This window comes from Carica papaya, chromosome 3, assembly GCF_054855325.1.
Source record: "Carica papaya isolate Zhongbai chromosome 3, ASM5485532v1, whole genome shotgun sequence".
Classification (NCBI taxonomy): domain Eukaryota; kingdom Viridiplantae; phylum Streptophyta; class Magnoliopsida; order Brassicales; family Caricaceae; genus Carica; species Carica papaya.
In genome coordinates, this window is record NC_142311.1 from 19,842,127 (window position 1) to 19,865,325 (window position 23,199).

The window sequence follows — 23,199 nt, forward strand, 5'->3', positions numbered from 1 at the left end:
ATCCTAGTACTACTCTCGCCCTGACACACTTAATTGCGAAGTTCTGATGTGGTCCAGTGCATTACTGCTGGTATGATAGCACCCGTCGCATTTTGCAATGCAAATACATTTATCCCTTCTCCTTCTCTCTCCCCTCCTGTCATTTGTTTCGCTGTGCGCACACACCAAACCTCTGCTTCTAGTTCTAATATTAAGAAAAATGACCCGGCGCATCGACTCACGTCTAGATAAATGGATCATTTGCCGCACCTCTTTCTTCGTTGTTCTATTAATTAAGATGCTCGTAATGATACTAATATCACGTGGTGGACTATAAATGAATACACAAAAAATATTAACCAAAATGCTTTGGCACCGTGACTCACACTGGCGGACTATAGCTACAGTCGCGCGTAATATTTAACGTTCCGTCCGCAAAAAGATGGGTGCAAAATGAGAACTTCCTAGGAGGTCACTAATCCTAGTATTACTCTCTTCTATGCACGCTTGACTGCGGAGTTCTGATGGCATTCAGTGCATTAGTGCTAGTATGATCGCACTCGTCCAATTCTGCGCTATATATACGCCTTCTCCTTCCCTCCATCTCCCGTCATTTGTTTCGCTGTGCGCGAACACCGCACCTCTGTTTCTAGTTCTAATATAAAGCGAAATATCCAAGCATCTCGACTCATGCCCAGATGAATGAACCACCCGCTGCACCTCTGTTTTTATTATTCTACTATGTAAGATTCTCGTAATGACACTCTTATCTCGTAATAGATTATAAATGAATGCATGAAAATATTAAGCAAAATTCCCTTGCACCGCGACTCATACCGACAACTGAACCAGCAGACCGTGTCTCCAGTTGCGTGTAACATTTAACACCCTGTCCATAAAAAGATAGGTGTAATACGAAGATTTCTCAGGAGGTCACCCATCCTAGTACTACTCTTGTAGAAGCACGTATAACAGCAATTGTGGGATCCAATGCATTAGTGCTGATGTTATCACACTCATCTAATTATGCTCTGCAAATACATATAGCCCTTCTCCTTCCCTCCCTCCTCCCGTCATTTGTTTCACTGTGTTCGTACATCGTACCTCTAATTATATTTCTAATATCAAGTGAAATGCCTCGGCGCTTCGATTCACGCTCAAATGAATGGACCGCCCGTCGCACCTCTGTTTTCATTGTTCTACTATGTAAGATACTCATAATGACACTCTTATCATGAGGTTGGCTATAAATTAATACACAAAAAATATTAGGCAAAATTCTCCTATGCCGCGACTCACTTTTGCGAATGAATAGGCAGATTGTGGCTCCAGTCCTGCGTAATGTTTAATGCCCTGTCTACAAAAAGAATGGTGCAATACGAGAACTTTCCAGGAGGTTACCTAACTTAGTATTACTCTCACTAAAGCACGCTTAATTGCGAAGTTCTGATGGGATCCGGTGCATTTATGCAGTTATGATCGCACCTGTCCCATTTTGCGCTGTAAATACATATACCCCTTTTCCTTCCCTCCCCCTTCCCATTATTTGTTTCGTTGTGCGCGAACACCGCACCTCTCCTTCTAGTTCTAATATCAAGCGAATTGTCCCGATGTCTCGACTCACGCCCAGATGAGCAGACCACCTGCCACATCTTTTTTGTTGTTGTTCTACTATATAAGATACTCGTAATGACACTCTTATCACGTGGTGGGGTATAAATAAATGCCCAAAAAATACTATGCAAAATGCCCCAGCGCCGCGATTCACCTTTGCGAATGAACTGGCAGACCGTGGCTCTAATCGCGCGTAACGTTTAACACCTCATCCAAAAAAAGAAGAGTACAACATGAGGACTTCCGAGGAGGTCACCCATCCTAATACTACTTTCGCCCAAGAATGCTTAACTGCATAATTCTGATGGGATCCGGTGTATTAGTGCTGGTATGATCGAACTTGTCCCATTCCGCACTGTATAAACATATACCCCTTATCCTTCCTTCCCCCCCCCATCATTTGTTTCATTGTGTGCGCACACCGCACCTCTGCTTTTAGTTCTAATATCAAGCGAAATGCCCTGGCACCTCGACTCACACCCAAATTAATAGACCGCCTATCGCACATCTGTTTTCGTTGTTCTACTATGTAAGATGCTCGTAATGACACTCTTATCACTAGATGGGCTATAAATGAATGCACAAAAAAGATAAAACAAAATGCCCCGACACTGCGACTCATATTTACAAATGAACCGGCAGACCCTGGCTCCGATCACGCATAACGTTTAACGCTCCCTCCATAAAAAGATGGATGCAACACGAGAACTTCCCAGGACGTCACCCATTCTAGTACTACTCTTGCCCAAACATTCTTAACAGTGGAGTTCTTATGGGATCCGGTGGATTAGTTCTGGTATGATCGCATCCCTTCAATTTTGCGCTGTAAATATATTTACCCCTTCTTCTTTCCTCCTCTCTCCCATCATTTTTCTCATAACGCGCGCACACCGCACATTTATTTTTAGTTCTAATATCAAGTGAAATGCTCTAGTGCCTCGACTCACACCAAGATTAAAGGACCGTTTGCCACACTTCATTTTTCATTGTTCTATTATCTAAGATGCTTGTAATGACACTTTTATCACATGGTGAACAATAAATGAATGCACGAAAAATATTAAGCAAAATGCCCCGGCACCGCGACTCACTCTGGTGAATAAACAGGCGGACTGTGGCTCCGGTCGCTCATAACGTTTAATGCACCGTCAGCAAAAAGACGGGTGCAACATGAGGAATTCCAAGGAGGTCACTCATTCTAGTACTACTCTTACACAAGCACGCTTAACTGCGGAGTTATGATGGGATACGGTGCAATAATTCTGGTATGATCCCACGCGTCCCATTTTGCACTGCAAATACATATACCCCTTGTCCTTCCCTCCCCCCTCCCATCATTTGTTTCGTTGTGCGCACACACCATAACTCTACTTCTAATTCTACTATCAAGTGAAATGCCCCGCTACCTCGACTCACAGACAGATGAATGGACTGCCCATCGCACCTCCGTTTTGGTTATTCTACTATTTAAGATACTAGTAATGACACTCTTATCACATGGTGGACTATAAATAAATGCATAAAAAATATTAAATAAAATGTTCCGACGCCATAACTCGCGCTGGCGAATGAACCGACAGACCGTGGCTCTAGTCGCACGTAATGTTTAACCCCCCGTCTGCAAAAAAGATGGGTGCAATAAGAGGACTTCCCAAGAGGTCACCCGTACTACTCTCGCCCAAGCACACTTAACTGCAGAATTCTGATGGGATACGGTGTATTAGTGCTGGTATGATCCCACCCATCCCATTTTGCGCTGCAAATAAATATACTCCTTATCCTTCCCTCATTTCTCCCATCATTTGTTTTGCTATGCGCGCACACCGCACCTCTACTTTTAGTTCTAATATCAAACGAAATGCCCTGATGCCACGACTCACGCCCAAATGAATGGACCACTTGACACAACTCTGTTTTCGTTGTTCTACTCTTTAAGATGCTCGTAATGATACTCTTATCATGTGGTGGATTAAAAATGATTACATGAAAAATATTAAGCAAAATATCCTGGTGCTGCGACTCACGCCGACTAATGAACTGAAAGATCACTGCTCTGGTCGCACATAACATTTAATGCCCCATTTACAAAAAGGCGGGTGCAATACAGGGACTTCAAAAGAGGTCACCCATCCTAGTACTACTCCTATCCAAGCACGCCTAACTGCAGAGTTCTGATAGGATCTGGTGCATTAGTGCTTATATGATTGCACCAGTTCTATTTCGTGCTGCAAATACATATACCCCTTCTTCTTCCCTCCCCCCTCCCATCATTTATTTTGTTGTATGTGCACACTTCACCTCTACTTCTAGTTCTAATATCAAGCGAAATGCCCCTGTACCTCGACTCACGTCCAGATGAATGGACCGCCTGTTGTACCTCATTTTTTTACCTTTTTACTATATAATATGCTCATAATGACACTCTTATCACGTGGTGAATTATAAATAAATGCACGAAAAATATAAAGTAAAATACCTTGGTATCATGACTCATGCTGGAGAATGAACCAACGGATCATGGCTCCAGTCACGCGTAATGTTAAACGCCTCGTCCACAAAAAGATTGGTGCAAGACGAGAACTTCCCAAGAGGTCATCCATCCTAATACTACTCTCGTTCAAGCATGTATAACTGCAAAGTTCTGATGAGATCCTGTGTGTTAGTGCTGGTATAATCACACCCCTTTTATTTCGCGCTGCAAAGACATATATCCCTTTACCTTCCCTCCCCTCTCTCGAATTTATTTCGATGTGCGCACACACCACACCTCTGCTTCTACTTCTAATATAGAACGGAATACCCCGGGGCCTTGACTTAAACCCAAATGAATGGGCCGCCTATGGCACCTCTATTTTTGTTGTTTTACTATGTAAGATACTCATAATGACACTCTTATTTCATGATAGATTATAAATGAATGCATGAAAAATATTAAGTAAAATGCTCCAGTGCCACAACTCACGTTGGCGAATGAACCGTTAGGATCCGGTGCATTAGTGCTGGTATGATCGCACCCGTCCCATTCCGTGCTTCAATTGCATGTGCCCCTTCTCATTCCTTCCCCCCCCCCCAATTTATTTCACTGTGTGCGCACACGTCATCTCTGCTTCTATTTTAATATCAAGTGAAATGACTCGGCACCTTGACTCCTGCAAAGATGAACGAACTGCCCGCCGCACCTCTATTTTTGTTGTTCTACTATATAAAATGTTCTTAATGACATTCTTATCACGTGGTGGACTATAAATGAAGACACGAAAAGGATAAAGCAAAATGTCCTAGCACCGCGACTCATGTTTCTGAATGAACCGGCAGACCATGGCTTCGATCATGCGTAACATTTAATACCCCCTCTGTAAAAAAAGGGTGCTACACGAGAACTTCTCAGGACGTCACCCATTTTAGTACTACTCTCGCCCAAGCACGCTTAACTACAGAGTTCGATGGGATTCGGTGCATTAGTGCTGGTATGATCGCACCCCTCCAATTTCGCGCTTTAAATACATATACCCCTTCTCCTTCCCTCCCCTCTCCCGTTATTTTTTTCGCTGTGCGAGCACACCGCACCTCTGTTTCTAGTTCTAATATGAAGCGAAATCCCCTACCGCCTTGACTCATGCCCAGATTAAAGGATCACCCGCCACACCTTGTTTTTCGTTGTTCTACTTTATAAGATGTTCGTAATGACTCTCTTATCACGTAGTGGACCATAAATTAATGAATAAAAAAAATTAAACAAAATGCCCTGGCACCGTGACTCATGCCGGCGAAGGAACTAGAGGACTATGGCACCAGTCGCGCATACGTTTAACGCTCCATCTGTAAAAAAGACGGGTGCAATACGAGCACTTCCCAGGAGGTCACTCATCCTAGTAATACTCTCGCCCAAACACGCTTAACTGTGGAGTTATGATGGGATATGAGGCATTAGTACTAGTATGATCCCACCTATCCCATTCTGCGCTTCAAATACATATACCGCTTTTCCTTCCCTCTCCCCTCCCATCATTTATTTCATTGTGCGTGCACACCACACTTTTGTTTCTAGTTCTAATATCAAGCGAAATGTCCCATTATCTCGACTCACACCCAGACGAACGGACCTCCTGCCGCATCTTCATTTTAGTTGTTCTACTATTTAAGATGCTTGTAATGATATTATTATCACGTGGTGAACTATAAATGAATGCACGAAAAATATTAAGTAAAATACTCTGGCGCCGTAACTCAAGCTTGCGAATGAACCGACAGACTGTGTCTCCGATCGCACCTAATTTTTAATGCCCTGTCTGTAAAAAGACGGGTGCAACATGAGAACTTCACAAGAGGTCACCCATCCTAGCACTACTGTCGCCCAAGCAAGCTTAACTATGGAGTTTTGATGGGATCTGGTGCATTAGTGTTGGTATAATCGCACCTTTTACATTCCGCACTGCAAATAGATACACCCCTTCTCACTCCCTCCCCCCTCCCATCATTTATTTTGCTGTGCATGCACACCGACCTTTACTTCTATTTCTAATATCAAGCAAAATGCCTCGACGCCTCGACTCACACCCAGATGAACCTATCACTCACTGCAACTCTGTTTCTGTTGTTCTACTACGTAAGATGCTCATAATGACACTCTTATCGCGTGTTGGACTAAAAAAATGCACATAAAATATCAAGTAAAATGCCCTTGCGCTGCGACTCACGCTGCTGAATGAACTGGCGGATCGCAGCTCCAGTCGCGCGTAATGTTTAATGCCATGTCCGTAAAAAGACTAGTGCAACACGGGGACTTCCAACGAAGTCACTCATCCTAGTACTACTCTGACCGAGGCACGCTAAACTGCGAAGTTTTGATGGGATCCAGTGCGTTAGTTCATGTATGATTGCACCAATTTCATTCCGCACTGCAAATACATATACTCCTTCTTCTTCCCTCTCCCCTCCCATCATTTGTTTTATTGTGCATGCACACCGCAACTCTGCTTATAGTTCTAATATCAAGCGAAATGCCTTGGCACCTCGACTCACCCAGATGAACAGACATCCTGCCGCACCTCATTTTTTATTATCCTACTATGTAAGATGCTCATAATGATACTCTTATCACGCGGTGGACTATAAATGAATGTACGAAAAAAATAAAGCAAAATGCCCCGACACTAGCGACTAACGTCGAGAAATGAACCGGCAGACTGTGGCTCTAGTGGCGTGTTAACACCCTGTCCGAAAAAAACTATTGAAACACGAGGACTTCCCAAGAAGTCAACCATCCATGTATTACTATCATCCAAACATGTTTAACTACAGAGTTCTAATGGGATATGGTGTATTAGTCCTAGTATGATCACACCCATCCCATTCTTTGCTGCATATGCATATACCTGTTCTCCTTCCTTCCCCCTTCCCATCATTTATTTTGCTGTGCGTGCATACCGCACCTCTATTTCTAGTTTTAATATCAAGTGAAATGTCCCAGTGCCTCGACTCACACCCAGATGAACAGACTGCCTGTCGTATCTCATTTTTTATTATTCTACTATGTAAGATGCTCATAATGACAATCTTACTATGTGGTAGACTATAATGAATGCACAAAAAATTTTAAGAAAAATACTACGGCACTGCGACTCACGCCAACAGATTGTGGCTCCTGTCACGCATAACGTTTGACACCCCATCCACAAAAAGAATGGCACAACATGAGGACTTCCAAGGAGGTCACCCATCCTAGTACTCCTTTCGCTCAAGCCCACTTAACTGTAGATTTTTAATGGGATCCGATGTATTAGTGCTGGTATGATCGCACTCATCCCATTCCCCACTGTAATTGCATACATCTGTTCTCCTTCCTTCACCCCTCCCGTCATTAATTTTGTTGTGTGCACTCACCGCACCTCTGCTTCTAGTTCTAATATCAAGCGAAATGTCTCGGCGCCTCGACTTATGTCCAGATGAACGGAACGCTTGTCGTGCCTCATTTTTTATTATTTTACTATGTAAAATGCTCGTAATGACACTCTTATTATGTGGTGGGCTATAATGAATGAACAAAAAATATTAAGAAAAATGTCATAGCATCGTGACTCACATTGACAGACTGTGGCTCAAGTCGCGCGTAGTAGTTGACGCTTTGTTCGCAAAAAGAAGAGTACAACACGAGAACTTCCCAGGAGGTCACCCATCCTAGTACTACTCTAGCCCAAACATGCTTAATTGCGGAGATCTGATGGAATCCAGTGCATTTGTATTGGTATGATCGAATAAGTTCTACTTTGCGATGCAAATGCATATAACTATTCTCCGTCCTTGCCCCCTCTCGTAATTTGTTTCACTATGTGTGCACATTGCACCTCTACATCTAGTTCTAATATCAAGCGAAATGCCCTAACAACTCGACTCATGTTCAGATGAACGGATTGCTCGCCGCACCTTATTTTTTGTTATTCTACTATGTAAGATGCTTGTAGTGACAGTTTTATCATGTGTTTGACTATAAATGAATTCACTAAAAATATTAAGCAAAATGCTCTGACACCACGACTCACACCCGTGGACTGTGGCTTCGGTCGCGCATAGCGTTTATCACCTTGTCAGTAAAAAACCTGGTGCAACACGAGAACTTCCCAAGAGGTCACCCATCCTAGTACTACTCTTGTCCAAACACGCTTCACTGCGAAGTTCTGATGCAATCTGGTGCATTAGTGCTGGTACGATCGCACTAGTCCCATTTTGCGCTGTAGATACATATACCCCTTCTCCTTCCCTCCCCCTTCCCATCATTTATTTCGCTATGCACAGACACCGCACCTCTCATTCTATTTCTATTATCAAGCTAAATTCCCTGGCACCTCGACTCACGCCTAGATGAATGAACTGCTCGCCGCACCTCTATTTTCGTTATTCTACTATGTAAGATACTTGTAATAATACTCTTATCACGTGGTGCGCTATAAATGAATACACAAAAAATATTAAACAAAATGTATCAGTGTCGTTACTCACATTTGCGAATGAACTAGCGAACTGTGGCTCCAGTCCTACATAACATTTAATGCCCCATCTGCAAAAAAGAAGGCTGCAACATAAGTACTTTCCAGGGGGTCACCCATTCTAGTACTACTCTCCTCCAAAAATGCTTAACTGGGGAGCTCTGATTGGATCAATGCATTAGTGCCGGTATGATTGCAACCATCCCATTTTAAGCTGTATATACATATATCCCTTCTCCTCCCCACCCCTCTCCCATCATTTTTTTGTTGTGCGTGCGCACCGCACCTATGCTTCTAGTTTTAATATCAAGCAAAATTCTCCGGTGCCTTGACTCACACCCAGATGAAACGGGGACCGCCCACCGCACGTTTGTTTTTTATTTTTTACTATGTAAGATACTCGTAAGGACACTCTTATCACGTGGTGAACTATAAATGAATGCATAAAAAAGATAAAGTAAAATGCATCGACGCTGCGACTCACATTTGTGAATGAACCGACGGACCGTGACTCCAGTCGCGCGTAACACTTAACATCCCATTTGTAAAAAAAAGGGTGAAACTCGAGAACTTCCCAAGAGGATTCCCATCTTAGTACTACTCTCGCCTAAGCATGTTTAACTAGGGAGTTCTTATGGCATCCGGTGCATTAGTGCTGATATGATCGCACTTGTCCTATTTCGCGCTGCATATACAGATACACATTTTCCTTCCATCCCCCTCCCATCATTTATTTCGCTGTACACGCACATCGCATCTTTTCTTCTAGTTCTAATATCAAGCAAAATGTCCCGACCTCGACTTACGCCTAGATGAACGGACTACCTGCCACACCTCTAATTTTATTGTTCTAATATATAAGATAATTATAATGACATTCTTATCATGTGGTGGACTATAAATGATTGTACGAAAAATATTAAGTAAAAAACTCCGGCGTGCCACTCACTTTTGTGAATGAACCGGCGAACTGTAGGTCCGGTCGCACGTAATATTTAATGTCCTGTTTGTAAAAAAACGGGTGCAACGCAAGAACTTTACAAGAGATCCCCATCCTAGTACTACTTTTACTCAAGCACATTTAACTGCAGAGTTCTTATAGGATCCAGTGCATTAGTGTTTGTATGATTGCACCCTAACCATTTCGCACTCAAATGCATGCATCCCTACTCATTCCTTGCTACCTCCCATCATTTGTTTTGTTGTGCGCACACACTGCACCTCGGCTTCTAGTTCTAATATCAAGTAAAATGTTTCGGCGCCTTGACTCACATCCAGGTGAATGGACCGCCCGCCGCACCTCATGTTCTACTAATTAAGATGCTCGAAATGACACTCTTATTACGTGGTGGATTATAAATGGATTCACAAAAAATATTAAATAAAATGTCCCGGCGTCGGGACTCATGTTAGTGGACTGTGGCTCCGTTCTCGCGTAATGTTTAACACTCCATCTGCAAAAAGATTGGTGCAACACGAAAACTTCCTAGGAGGTCACCCATCCTAGAACTAATCTCGCCCAAGCATGCTTAGCTGCAGAGTTTTGATAGGATTCGGTGCAATAGTTCTGGTATGATCGCACCCGTCCCTTTCTGCGTTACATATACATATAGCACTTCTCCTTCCGTCCCTCCTCCCATCATTTGTTTCGTTGTACATGCACATCGCACCTCTACTTTTAGTTAAATTATAAAGCGAAATGCCCTGACACTTTGACTCATGCCAAGATGAACTGACCGCCCACCGCACCTCTATTTTCATTGTTCTATTATGTAAGTGGCTCGTAATGACACTCTTATCACGTGTTGGACTATAAATAAATGCATGAAAATGATAAAGAAAAATGCCCTAGCATCGCGACTCACGTTTGTAATTGAACCAATGGACAGTGGGTCCGGTCGTGCGTAACATTTAACACCCCGTCTACAAAAAGACGGGTGCAACATTAGAACTTTCTAAGAGATCACTCATCCTAGTACTATTCTCGCTCAAGCACGCTCTACCACAGAGTTCTAATGGGATCCGATACATTAGTGCTGGTATGATCGCACGTGTTTCATTACGCGTTGCAAATACATATACCCCTTTATTTTCCTCTTCCTTCTCATCATTTGGTTCGCTGTGCGCGTCAAACGCACCTCTGCTTCTAATTCTAATATTAAGCAAAATGTCTCAACGCCTCGACTCACACCAAGATGAACGGACTTCCCGCCGCACCTCTGTGTTCATTTTTCTACTATGTAAGATGCTCGTAATGAAACTTTTATCACGTGGTGAATTATAAATGAATACACAAAAAATATTAAGCAAAATGTTCCGACACCACGACTCATGTTTCCAAATGAACCGGTGAACCGAGACTCCGGTCACTTGTTACGTTTAATGCCTCGTCAAAAAGACAGGTGCAACACGAAAACTTCCTAGGAGGCCACCCATCTTAGTACTACTCTCACCCAAGCATGCTTAACTGCAGAGTTCTCATGGGATCCATTACATTACTGTTGGTATGATCAGACCCTTCTAATTTTGCACTCAAATACATGTACCCCTACTCCTTCCCTCTCTCCACCCATCATTTATTTCGATGTGCGTGCATACTGCACCTCTTCTTATAGTTCTAATATCAAGCGAAATGTCATAGCGCCTCAACTCACGCTCAGATGAACGGACCGCCCGCCGTACCTCTATTTTCGTTGTTCTACTGTATAAAATGCTCGTAATGACACTCTTATCACATGGTGGGCTATAAATGAATGCACAAAAATATTAAACAAAATGCCCCAGTGCTGCGACTCATGTTTGCGAATGAACCGATGGACCGTGGCAAATGTTTAACGTCCCTGTCTGCAAAAAGACAGGTGCAACATGAAAACTTCCTAAGAGGTCACCAATCCTAGGATTACTCTCGGCGAAGCACGCTTAACTGTTGAGTTCTGATGGGATCCGATGCATTAGTACTGGTATGATCGCACTTTTTCTATTTTGCACTGCAAATACATACACCCCTTCTCCTTCCCTCCCCCCTTTTATCATTTGTTTCGCTGTGCGTGCACACCAGCTCTCTATTTCTAGTTCTAATATCAAGAGCAATGCCCTGGCGGCTCCACTCACACCTAGATAAATGAACCGCCTGCCACACCACTTTTTTCGTTGTTTTACTATGTAAGATGCTCGTAATGACACTCTTATCACATGGCGGACGATAAATGAATCCACGAAAAATATTAAGCAAAATGCTTTGGCCCCCCGACTCACATCGACGGACTGTGGCTTCGGTCGCATGTAACGTTTAATGCCCCATCTATAAAAAGATGGGTCTAACACGTGATCTTCCCAGGAGGTCACCCATCCTTATACTACTCTCTCCCAAACATAGTTAACTGTTGAGTTCTAATGGGATCTGATGCATTAGTGCTGATATGATCGCACCCTTTCCATTTTGTGCTGCAAATACATATATCCCTTCTCTTTTCCTCCCCTATCCTGTCATTTGTCTTATTGTGCGCGCACACCGCCTCTTTATTTTTAGTTCTAATATCAAGCAAAATGTCTCAGCGGCTCAACAGACGCCCATCGCATCACATTTTTCGTTGTTCTACTATGTAAGAGGCTCGTATGACAGTCTTATAACGCGGTGGACTATAAATAAATGCACAAAAAATATTAACTAAAATGCCCCGGCGCTGTGACTCACACTAGTGGACTGTGGCTCCAATCGTGTGTAACGTTTAACACCCCATCCGTAAAAAGACGAGTGCAACAAGAGAACTTCCTAGGAGGTCACCCCTATCATAGTACTACTCTCGCCTAAGCCCACTTTACTGCAGAGTTCTGATGGGATCTAGTGCATTAGTCCTGGTATGATCGCACCCATCCCATTTTGCGCTGCAAATACATGTACTCCTTCTCCTTCCCTCCTCCCTTCCATCATTTGTTTCGTTGTGTGTGCACACCACACCTCTTCTTCTGGTTCTAATATCAAGCGAAATGCCCCAGCCCCTCGACTTAGGCTCAAATGAACGAACCGCCTGACGCACTTCATTTTTCATTGTTCTACCATGTAAGACGCTCGTAATGACACTCTTATCACGTGGTGGATTATAAATGAATTCACAAAAAATATTAAGCAAATGCCTTGGCACTGCGACTCACGCTGGCAAAATATGACTTTGTTTGCGCATAACATTTATCGCCCCGTCCGCAAAAAGACGGGTACAACACGAAGACTTCCTAGGAGGTCACCCTTTCTAATACTACTCTCGCCCAAACACGCTTAACTGCGGAATACTGATGGGATCTAGTGCGTTAGTTCTGGTATGATTGCACCTGTTTTATTTTGCACTGCAAATACATATAGCCTTCTCCTTCCCTCCCCCTCCTATCATTTGTTTCGCTGTGGGCACACAATGCATCTCTCCTTCTAGTTCTAATATGAAGAAAAATGCCCCGGTGCCTCGACTCATGCCTAGATGAATGGACCGCCCGCCATACCTCTATTTTTGTTGTTCTACTATATAAGATGTTCTTAATGACACTCTTATCACATGGTAGAGTATAAATGAATCCACAAAAAAAGATAAAGTAAAATTTCCCGATGCCACGACTCACGTTTGCGATTGAACTGGCAGATCGTGGCTCCAGTCACGCGTAACGTTTAATGCCCCGTCCGCAAAAAGAAGGGTGCAACATGAGGACTTCCCAAGCACACTTTACTACAAAGTTCTGATGGGATCTGGTGCATTAGTGATAGTTTGATCGCACCCAAACCATTCGGCACTACAAATACATGTGCCCCTTCTTCTTCCCTCCCCCTCCCATAATTTATTTCACTGTGTGCGCACACCTCACATCTGCTTCTAATTTAATATCAAGTGAAATGTTCCGGCACCTCGACTCACACCCAAATGAACGGACCACCTGTCGCACCTCTATTTTTGTTGTTCTACTATGTAAGATGCTCGTAATAACACTCCTATCACGTGGTGGACTATAAATGAATGCACAAAACATATTAAGCAATTCGACACTGTGACTCACACCAGTGAATAAACCGGCGGAACGTGGCTCCAGTCGCGCATAACGTTTAATGCCCCGTCTGCAAAAAGACGGGTGCAACACAAGGACACCCATCTTATTACTACTCTCGCCCAAATACACTTAACTACGGAGTTTTGATAGAATACGATGATTAGTGCCAGTATGATCACACCCATACCATTCCACGTTATAAATACATATATCCTTTCTCCTTCCCTCCCCCTCCCATCATTTATTTCGTTGTGCACGCACACCGCATCTCTACTTCTATTTTTAATATTAAGAAAAAAATTTCGGTGCTTCGTCTCATGCCCAAATGAACGGACTTCCTCCTGCACCTCTTTTTTTATTGTTATACTATGTAAGATACTCGTAATAACACTCTTATCATGTGGTAGATTGTAAATGAATGCACGAAAAAGATTAAGATAAATGTCCCAGTGCCACAACTCACGCTGGCGAATGAACCAACAGACTATGGTTCTGGTCACGCGTAACGTTTAACCCCTCGTCAGTAAAAAGACGGGTGCAATACTCAAACATCTCAAGAGATCACCAATCCTAGTACTACTCTCGCCCAAGCATGCTTAATTGCAGGGTTCTGATAGGATTCGGTGCGATAGTGCTGGTATGATCGCACCCGTTTCATTTTGGGCTGCAAATACATATACTCCTTCTTCCTTCCCCTCTCCCATCATTTGTTTTGTTATACATGCAAACCGCACCTCTCCTTCTAGTTCTAATATCAAACAAAATGCCTTAGTGCCTCGATTTATGCCCAGATGAACGGACCACCTGCCGCACCTCGTTTTTCATTGTTCTACTATGTATGATGCTCGTAACGATACTTTTTTTACGCGGTGAAATATGAATGAAGGCATTAAAAATATTAAGCAAAATGTCTGGTGCCACGACTAACATTAGCGAATAAACCAGCGGATGTGGCTCCAGTCGCGCGTAACTTTTAATGCTCTATCAGCAAAATAACGGCTGCAACAAAAGTACTTCCCAAAAGGTCACCCATCCTAGTAGTACTCTCGCTCAAGCACGCTTAGCTGTGGAGTTCTGATGGGGTCCAGTTATTAGAGCTGGTATGATCGCACCAGTCTTTTTTGCGTTACCAATACATATACCCCTTCCCCTTCCCTTCCCGTTCTCAACATTTATTTTGCTGTTTGCGCACATCGCACCTCTGCTTCTAGTTCTAATATTGAGCGGAATGTCTCGGTGCCTTGACCCACATCTAGATGAATGGATCACCCGCCGCACCTTTGTTATTTTTTTTTTGTTCTACTATGTAAGATACTCGTAATGATACTCTTTTCTTTTAATAAACTATAAATGAATACACAAAAAATATTAAGTAAAATGCCCCAGCACCATGACTCACGCTTGCGGACTGTTACTCCGGTCGCATGTAACGTGTAATGCCCCATCCGTAAAAAAATCAGTGCAAAATGAGGATTTTCCATGAGGTCACTCATCCTAGTACTACTCTGGTCCAAGAAAGCTTAACATGGGGGTTCTGGTGGGATTCAATGCATTAGTGCTGGTATGATCGCACCCGTAACATTTCGTGTAGTAACTATATATACTCCTTCTCTTTTCCTCAACTCTCTCGTCATTTATTTCGTTGTGCGCGCACACCACACCTCTGGTTTTAGTACTAATATCAAGCGAAATGTCCCAGTGCCTCGACTCACATCCAGATGAACGGACCACCCGCCACACCTCTTTTTTGATTGTTCTACTATGTAAAATGCTCGTAATGATACTCTTATTACGTTGTGGACTATAAATGAATACACAAAAAATATTAAGCAAAATACCCCAGCGCTGTGACTCTTGCCGACGAACTATGGCTCTGGTCGCGCGTAACGTTTAATGTCCCATCCGATAAAAGGAATGTGCAACAAGAGGACTTCCCATAAGGTACCCATCCTAGTACTACTATCGCCCAAGCATGCTTAATTGCAAAGTTCTAATGGGATCTGGTGTATTAGTGCTAGTATGATCGCACTTGTACTATTCTGCACTGCAAATACATGTGCCCCTTCTCGTTCCCTCCCCCTTCCTGTCATTTGTTTCGCTCTGCGTGCACATCGCACTTCTGTTTCTAGTTATAATATAGAGCGAAATGTTATGGTGTCTCGACTCACACCCAGATAAAGGGACCGCGCGCCACACCTCTTTTTTTTTCTTCTACTATGTAAAATACTCGTAATGATACTCTTATCTCATATTACACTATAAATAAATGCACAAAAAATATTTTAAAAAATGCCCTTGTGACATGACTCACGCTGGCGGACCTTGTCTCTGGTCGCGCGTAACGTTTAACACCCTGTCCACAGAAAGAAGGTTTCAACACGAGGACTTCCAAGGAGGCCACTCATTCTAGTACTACTCTAGCCCATGTACACTTAACTGCGGAGTTCTGATGGGATCCGGTGTATTAATACTAGTATGATCACACCCATCCCATTCTTCGCTGCAAATGCATGTGCACCTTCTCCTTTCCTTCCCCCTTCCATCATTTGTTTCACTGTGCATGAACACCTCATCTCTGCTTCTATTTCTAATATAGAGCAAAATGCCTCGGTGCCTCGACTGAAGCTCAGAAGAACGAACTGCCCATCGTAACTCTGTTTTTGTTATTCTATTATTTAAGATACTTGTAATGATACTCTTATCACGTGGTGGACTATAAATGAATGTACAAAAAATATTAAGTAAAATGCCCTGCTACTGCTACTCACGCTAGCAAATGAACCGGAGGACCGTGGCTCCGATCGCGCATAACGTTTAATACCCCGTCTTTTTGTGGTGGACTATAAATGAATGCACAAAAAATATTAAGCAATTCAGCACCACGACTCACACTGGTGAATGAACCGGCAGAATGTGGCTCCAGTCGCGTGTAATGTTTAACACCCCGTCCGCAAAAAGACGGGTGAAATCCGAGTATTTCTTAGGAGGACACCCATCCTAGTACTACTCTTATCCAAGCACACTTAACTGCGGAGTTTTGATGGGATACTGTGATTAGTGCTGGTATGATCGCAACCATACCATTCCCCGCTGCAAATACATATATCTCTTCTCCTTCCCTCTCGCTCCCATAATTTGTTTCGCTATGCGCGTACACCACACCTCTGCTTCTAGTTCTAATATCAAGTAAAATTCTCTGGCGTCGCAACTCACGCTGGCGAATGAACTGGCATACCTTGGCTCAGATCACGTGTAACATTTAATGCCTTATTCGTTAAAAGATGGGTGCAACACGAGAACTTCGTAAGAGGTCACCCGTCCTAGTATTACTCTCGTCCAAGCACGTTTAGTTGTTGAGTTCTAATGGGATATGTTGCATTAGTACTGTTATGATCACACCCGTCCCTTTTCGTGCCATAAATGTATGTACCCATTCTCCTTCCCTCCCTCCTCCCATCATTTATTTCGTTGTGCACGCACACCGCACCTCTGCTTGTAGTTCTAATATCAAGTGAATTACCCCAGTGCCTCAACTGATGCCCCGATAAATAAACCTCCTGTTGCACCTCTATTTTCGTTGTTCTAATTTATAAGATACTCGTAATGACACTCTTACAATGTGGTGGACTATAAATGAATGAACGAAACATATTAAACTAAATGTTTGGGCGCCACAACTCACGCTGGTGAATAAACCGGCAGATCGTGGCTCCGGTCGCGCATAACCTTTAACGCCCCATCCACAAAAAGACGTGTGCAATACGAATACTTTGTAGGAGGTCACCCATTCTAATACTAGTTTCGTCCAAGTATGCTTAACTAAGGAGTTCTGATCAGATCTGGTGCATTAATGGTGGTATCATCGCACTAGTACCATTTCGCACTGCAAATGCAAAAAACCCTTCTACTTCCCTTCCCCCTCTCCTCATTTGTTTTGCTGTGCGTGCACACTGCACCTCTGCTTCTAGTTCTAATATTAAGTGAAATGCCCTGGTGCCTAGACTCACGCCCAGATGAACGGACCGCCCGCCACACCTCGTTTTACGTTGGTCCATTATATAAGATGCTTGTAATAAAACTATCATCACGTGGTGGACTATAAATGAATGCACAAAAAATATTAAGTAAAATGTCCCGACACTACGACTCACTACGAGGGACTATGACTCCGGTCTCGCATAACTTTTGACGTCTCGTTTGTAAAAAGACAAGTGGAACACGAGGACTTCCCAAGAGGTCACCCATTCGAGTACTACTCTCGCCCAAGCATGCTTAACTACGGAGTATGATGGGATCTAATGCATTAATGCTGGTATAATCACACCCCTTCCATTTTGCGCTACAAATATATATACCACTTCTCCTTCCCTCCCCCCTCCCGTCATTTTTTTTATTGTGCACTCACATTGAACCTATGGTTCTAGTTCTAATATAGAGCGAAATGCTCTAGCGCCTCGACTCACACCCAGATGAACAGACCGCACGCCCACCTCTATTTTCATTGTTCTACTATGTAAAATACTCGTAATGACACTCTTATCTCATGATGGATTATAAATGAATGCACAAAAAATATTAAGCAAAATGCCCCCACGCTGCGACTCACGCTGGTGAATGAACCAGTGGACTGTGTCTTCGATTGTGCGTAACGTTTAATGCCCCGTTAGCAAAAAGACAGATACAACATAAGAACTTCTTAGGAGGTCACCCATTCTAGTACTACTCTCGCCCAAACATGTTTAACTGCCGAGTTTTAATGGGATTTGGTGCATTAGTGCTGGTATGATCGCACTCCTTCCATTCCGCACTGCAAATACATATACCACTTCTCATTCCCTCCCCCTCTGCCGTTATTTGTTTCGTTGTGTGCGCGCACACTGCACTTTTGTTTCTAGTTTTAATATCAAGCGAAATACACTGCCGCCACGACTCACGCCCAGATGAACAGACCGCCCGCTGCACCTCTTTTTCATTGTTCTACTATGTAAGTTGCTCATAATGACACTCTTGTCACATAATGGACTATAAATGAATGCACGAAAAATATTAAGCAAAATGTCCCGGCGACACGATTCACACCAGCAGATTGTAGATCCTGTCGAGCGTATCTCGCGCATATCGTTTAACGCTTCGTCCACAAAAGATAGGTACAACAAGAAACTTCTTTAGAAGTCACCTTATTCTCTCCCAAGCACACTAAACTGCGGAGTTCTGATGAAATCCGGTGCATTAGTGCTGGTATGATCGTACCCTTCCCATTTTGTGTTGCAAATACATATACCCATTCTTCTTCCCTCCCTCCTCCCACCATTTATTTCACTGTGCGCGCACACCACACCTCTACTTCTAGTTCTAATGTAGAGCGAAATGCCCCGGCACTTTGTCTCACGCCCAGATGAACGGACCACCCACCGAACCTATATTATCGTTGATCTACTATGTAAGATACTCGTAATGACACTCTTATCACGTGGTGGACTATAAATGAATGCGCGAAAAATATTAACGAAAATGCTTCGGTGTTGAGACTCAAGTTTGCGAATGAACCGGTAGACTGTGGCTCCGGTCTGACGTAGTGTTTAATACCCCATATGCAAAAAGACGGTTGCAACACGAGGAGTTCCCAGAAGGTCACCAATCCTAGTACTATTCTCGCCTAAGTATGTTTAACTGCGAAGTTTTAATGGGAACTTGTGAATATGTGCTGGCATGATCGAACCCATTCCATTCTGCGTTGTAAATACATATATCCCTTCTTCTTTCCTCCCCCCTCCCGTCATTTTTTCATTGTGCGTGCACACTGAACCTCTACTTCTAGTTCTAATATAGAGCGAAATGCCCTGGCACCTTGACTCACACCCAGATGAATGGACCGCACACCCATCTCTGTTTTCATTCTTCTACTATGGAGTTCTGATGGGATATGGTACATAAGTGCTAGTATGATTGCACTAGTTACATTCCACGTTGTAAATACATACACCCTTTCTCCTCCCCCCTCTCATCCCCCTGTCATTTATTTTGCTATGCACACACACTGCACCTTTACTTCTAGTTTTAATATCAAGCGAAATGCCTCAACGCCTCGACTTAAGCCCAAATTAAAGGATAGTTCGTCGTACCTCATTTTTTTGTTATTTTACTATTTAAAATTCTCGTAATGACACTCTTATCGCGTGGTGGATTATAAATGAATACACAAAAATAATTAAACAAAATGTCCCGATACCCCGACTCACGCTTGCAAACGAACCGGCGGACCGTGACTCCGGTCATGCGTAATATTTAACACTTCATTGGTAAAAAGATGAGGTGCAACACCAAGACTTCCCAAGAGGTAACCCATCCTATTACTACTCTCACCCAAGTACGCCTAACTGCAGAGTTCTAATGGACCCAGTACATTAGTGCTGGTATGATCGCACATGTTCCATTTCGTGCTGCAAATACCTATACCATTTCTTTTTACCTCTCCCCTCCCGTCATTCGTTTCACTGTGCGCGCACATCGTAACTCTGCTCTAGTTCTAATATCAAACGAAATGCCCCGATGCCTCAACTCATACCCAGATGGATGGACTACCCGTCGAACATCTCTTTTCGTTGTTCTATTGATTAAGATGCTTGTAATGACACTCTTATCACGTGGTGGACTATAATGAATGCAGAAAAAATATTAAGCAAAAAGCCCTGGCACCGCAACTCAAACTGGCGAATGAACTGGCAGACCGTGGCTCCAATCGCGTGTAACGTTTAACACTCCGTCTGTAAAATGAAGGGTATAACACGAGTACTTATCAAGAGGTCACCCATCCTAGTACTACTCTCGATAAAGCACGCTTAACTGTGGAGTTCTGATGTGATCTGGTATATTAGTGCTGGTTTGATCGCACCCGTCTCATTCCACGCTGCAAATGCATATACTAGTTCTCTTTCCCTTCCCCCTCCCGTCATTTGTTTTGCTATATGCGCACACCGCACCTCTGCTTCTAGTTCCAATATAGAGTGAAATGTCCCGACACCTCGACTCACGTCCAGATGAACCCAGTATATTAGTGCTTGTATGATCGTACCTGTCCCATTTCGCATTACATATATATATAGCCATTGTCCTTCCCTCCCCCATCCCATCATTTGTTTCGCTGTGCGTGCATACCTCACCTCTGCTTCTAATTCTAATATCAAGCAAAATGACCTAGCGCCTCGACTCACGCCCAGATGAATGAACTGCCCGCCGCATCTCTGTTTTTGTTGTTCTACTAATTAAGATGCTCGTAATGACCCTCTTATTACGTGATGGACTATAAATGAATGCACGAAAAATATTAAGTAAAATACCCCAGCGTTGTGACTCATGTGGTCGAATAAACTGGCAAACCGTAACTCAGTTCGCGCATAATGTTTAACGCCTTATCTGCAAAATGACAAGTGCAATATGAGGACTTCCAAGTAGGCCACCCATCTAAGTACTACTCTCGCTCAAGCATGAATAACTGTAGAGTTCTGATTGGATCTAGTGTATTAGTGCTGGTATGATCGCAACCTTCCCATTTCGCACTCAAATTCATGTACCCTTAATCATTCCATCCCCCCTCCCATCATATGTTTCGATTTGCTCGCACACTGTACCTCAGTTTCTAGTTCTTATATTAAGTGAAATGCCCAGTGGCCCAACTTACTCCTAAATGAATTGATCCCCCGCCATACCTCTTTTTTTATTTTTCTACTATGTAAGATGCTTATTCTTATCATGTAGTGGACTATAAATGTATGCATGAAAGATAAAACAAAATGTTTTGGTGCCGCAACTCACATTTGCGAATGAATTGGCAGACCGTGGCTCTGGTCGCATATAACGTTTAACGCCCTATACGCAAAAAGACGGGCGCAACATGAGAACTTCTAAGGAGGTCACCCATCCTTGTACTACTGTAGCCCAAGCATGCTTAACTATGAAGTTCTGTTGGGATCCAGTGCATTTGTGCTGACATGATAACAACTGTCCCATTTAGTGCTACAAATACATATACCCCTTTTTCATCCCTCCCCCCTCCCATCATTTGTTTCACTGTGCACGCACACTGCATCTCTGATCTTAGTTCTAATATAAAGCAAAATGTCCTAGTGTCTCGACTCACGCCCGTATGAACGGCCCGCCTGCCGCACCTCTATTTTTGTTGTTCTACTATGTAAGATACTCGTAATAACACTCTTATCACGTGGTGCGCTATAAATGAATGCACGAAAAATATTAAACAAAATGCCTCGGCACTGTAACTCACGTTTATGAATGAACTGGTGGATCGTGACTCTGGCCGCGAGTAAAGTTTAACGCCCCGTCTGAAAAAATATGGGTTCAACACGAAAACATCCCAGGATGTCACCAATCCAAGGACTATTGTCGCCCAAGCACACTTAATTGTTGAGTTCTGATGGGATCTAATGTATTAGTACTTGTATGATTGCACTCTTTCCATTTTGGCGTTACAAATACATATACCCTTTCTCCTTCCCTAACCCCTCCTGTCATTTGTTTCGTTGTGCGCGCACACCATACCTCTGCTTCTAATTGTAATATCAAGTAAAACGCCCCGGTGGCTCAGCTTATGCCCAGATGAACGGACTGCCCACTATCATTTTTCGTTATTCCACTATGTAAGATGCTCGGAATGATACTCTAATAATGTGATGGACTATAAATAAATGCACAAAAAATATTAAACAAAATTCTCCAGCCTCAATACTCACGTTTGTGAATGAACCGCCGGACCGTGACTCATCGCATAACATTTAACATCATGTGTGCGAAAAGACAGGTGCAATCATACCAGCACTAATGCACCAGATGACATTAGAACTTAGTAATTAAGCATGCTTCGGCGAGATTAGTAATAAGATGGGTGACCTCCTGAGAAATTCTCATCTTGCACTTCTCTGTTCGCACACAAGGCGTTAAACGTTACATGCTGGAGCCACGGTCCGTCAGTTCATTCACAAATATGAGTACTGACATTGAAGAATTTTGTTTAATATTTTTTGTGCATTCATTTATAGTCAATCACATAATTAGAGTATCATTACGAGCATCTTACATAGTCGAACAATAAAAAACGAGGTGCAGCATGCAGTCTATTCATCTGGGCGTGAGTCGAGCCACCAGGGTGTTTTGCTTGATATTAGAAATAGAAGCAAAGGTGCGGTGTGTGCACACAACGAAACAAATGACGAGAGGGGTCAGGGAAGAAGAAGGGGTATATGTATTTGTAGAGTAAAATGAAAAGGGTGTGATCATACCAGCACTAATACATTAGATCCCATCAGAACTCAACAGTTAAGCATGCTTGGGCGACAGTAGTCCTTGGATTGGTGACTTCCAGGGATGTTTTCGTATTACACCCATTTTTTTTCCAGACGGTGTAGTAAACTTTACAAGCGACAAACCACGGTCTTGGTTTATTCGCAAACGTGAGTCGCGGCACCGAGGTATTTTGTTTAATATTTTTTGTGCATTCATTTATAGCGCATTACATAATAAGAGTGTCATTACGAGTATCTTACATAGTAGAACAACGAAAATAAAAGCGTGGCGGGCAGTC

At 43.1% G+C, this 23,199-nt stretch overlaps 8 pseudogenes; 1 reads left to right on the forward strand and 7 right to left on the reverse strand.

Moving 5' to 3' along the window:
- Positions 1-2,284: 2,284 nt before the first annotated feature.
- LOC148266802 (5S ribosomal RNA) lies at positions 2,285-2,403 on the reverse strand (annotated as a pseudogene).
- Positions 2,404-3,686: 1,283 nt separating this feature from the next.
- LOC148266803 (5S ribosomal RNA) lies at positions 3,687-3,805 on the reverse strand (annotated as a pseudogene).
- A 1,151-nt stretch (positions 3,806-4,956) lies between these two features.
- On the reverse strand, positions 4,957-5,074 carry LOC148266804 (5S ribosomal RNA; annotated as a pseudogene).
- Positions 5,075-7,732: 2,658 nt separating this feature from the next.
- LOC148266805 (5S ribosomal RNA) lies at positions 7,733-7,851 on the reverse strand (annotated as a pseudogene).
- A 338-nt stretch (positions 7,852-8,189) lies between these two features.
- Positions 8,190-8,308, reverse strand: LOC148266806 (5S ribosomal RNA; annotated as a pseudogene).
- Positions 8,309-15,517: 7,209 nt separating this feature from the next.
- LOC148266807 (5S ribosomal RNA) lies at positions 15,518-15,635 on the reverse strand (annotated as a pseudogene).
- Positions 15,636-15,972: 337 nt separating this feature from the next.
- Positions 15,973-16,091, reverse strand: LOC148266808 (5S ribosomal RNA; annotated as a pseudogene).
- Positions 16,092-22,883: 6,792 nt separating this feature from the next.
- On the forward strand, positions 22,884-23,002 carry LOC148266809 (5S ribosomal RNA; annotated as a pseudogene).
- Positions 23,003-23,199: the final 197 nt, after the last annotated feature.